General features: G+C 44.0%; 2 non-coding genes across 2 annotated transcripts; both read left to right on the forward strand.

The window, feature by feature from the left end:
* Positions 1-315: 315 nt before the first annotated feature.
* On the forward strand, positions 316-473 carry TGME49_460290. Its single transcript, XR_001974373.1, has one exon. It is a non-coding gene; the product is annotated as a 5.8S ribosomal RNA (ribosomal RNA).
* Positions 474-811: 338 nt separating this feature from the next.
* TGME49_460300 lies at positions 812-1,526 on the forward strand (the record flags this gene model as incomplete). Its single annotated transcript, XR_001974374.1, has 1 exon — positions 812-1,526. It is a non-coding gene; the product is annotated as a 28S ribosomal RNA (ribosomal RNA).

Genomic DNA, 1,526 nt, shown 5'->3' on the forward strand with positions numbered 1-1,526 from the left:
TATTTGCATTCAAGAAGCGTGATAGTATCGAAAGGTATTATTGCCTTCTTCATGTTGGATATCCTGCGCTGCTTCCAATATTGGAAGCCAGTGCAGGTATCCGGGGGTGCACAGCGAAGGGGCTCAATTTCTGGAAATTCGTGTCTCTGTTGGGATACTGATTTCCAGGAGTTTCTTCAGTGTGCATTCTTTTTTCCCACACCGTTATTTCAAACAACAAATCTGAGGAACATTTGAGAGAGAGTGAAAGATTGTATCTTTCTGCATCTCTCTCGATGTGCTTTCAGATTGCTTCCTAAACTATAATGTTATTTTAAATTTTCAGCAATGGATGTCTTGGCTCGCGCAACGATGAAGGACGCAGCGAACTGCGAAACGCAATGTGAATTGCAGAATTCAGTGAATCATCAGATTTCTGAACGCAAATGGCACCTTGGGGATATTCTCCTTGGTACGTCTGTTTCAGTGTCTTTGAAATCACAATTTTCTGCTTTTTTAGGGTCGTTGCTTCAGTTTGGCTGAAGCCCCCTAGGAGCAGTATGATTGGGTGTCATGAGTGTTGAATACTCAATGTCACCCTGAATAATGAACACAGCGGAGAAACTACTCGTGCCTCTTCTTTTAGAGGCTCAAGTGTATTGTTGAGTTGTATCGATGACATCATTGAGATACGGTGGCTTCTTCATTGAAGACAAAGTTTCATTGATGCTGTCGATCGACTTCAATACCGCAATGGAATTTCGGTTCCATTGTTGCTCTGCGAGGTTTCGTCGTTGTTGTTTTGTCTCGGGCGTTTGTCCGATTTATTTATCAGACCTGAAATCAGGCGAGGTTACCCGCTGAACTTAAGCATATTATTAAGCGGAGGAGAAGAAAATAACTATGATTCCCTTATAACGGCGAGTGAACCGGGATCAGCTCAAAGTGGAAATCAACTGCTCTTTCCGAGCTGTTGACTTGTAGCCTCGAGAGGCGTTACCAGTGGAAGCGCAGGGTTAAGTTTCTTGGGAAAGAACATCATAGAGGGTGAGAATCCCGTCCTTCCCCTGCGTTTTTTGTTCCACGTACGGTACGCTTTTATAGAGTCGCGTTCATCGGGATTTGAGCGCAAAATGTGTGGTAGGTTTCACATAAAGCTAAGTACTGGCGCGAGACCGATAGCAAACAAGTACCGTGAGGGAAAGATGAAAAGTTCTTTGGAAAGAGAGTTAAAAGTGCCTGAAATTGCTGAAAAGGAAGCGATTGGGACCTTTTTGATTCCAAGAAGTGCCGCCGGTTTGCCATCTATCCCTTTGCCTTCTCTCTCTCACCAGGTTTAGGCTTTGGTTTCTTGATGTATTTCCGGTTCATCTTTTTGGAGAGGTCAGCATCAGCTACTCGGAATTGATTTCGTTCAAAGAAGGTAGGTTCCTTGTGGACCGTTATATCTTTGTTCTTTCCTTTTCCTTGTGGCTGAGGAGTGTTCCTGTTTCCGAGCTCCACTTTCGAGTACTCGGTTTCTGTGATGCTGGCTTAATCGGTTCCAA

Source organism: Toxoplasma gondii, assembly GCF_000006565.2.
Source record: "Toxoplasma gondii ME49 unplaced genomic scaffold asmbl.1024, whole genome shotgun sequence".
In the NCBI taxonomy this organism is placed as follows: Eukaryota; Apicomplexa; class Conoidasida; order Eucoccidiorida; family Sarcocystidae; genus Toxoplasma; species Toxoplasma gondii.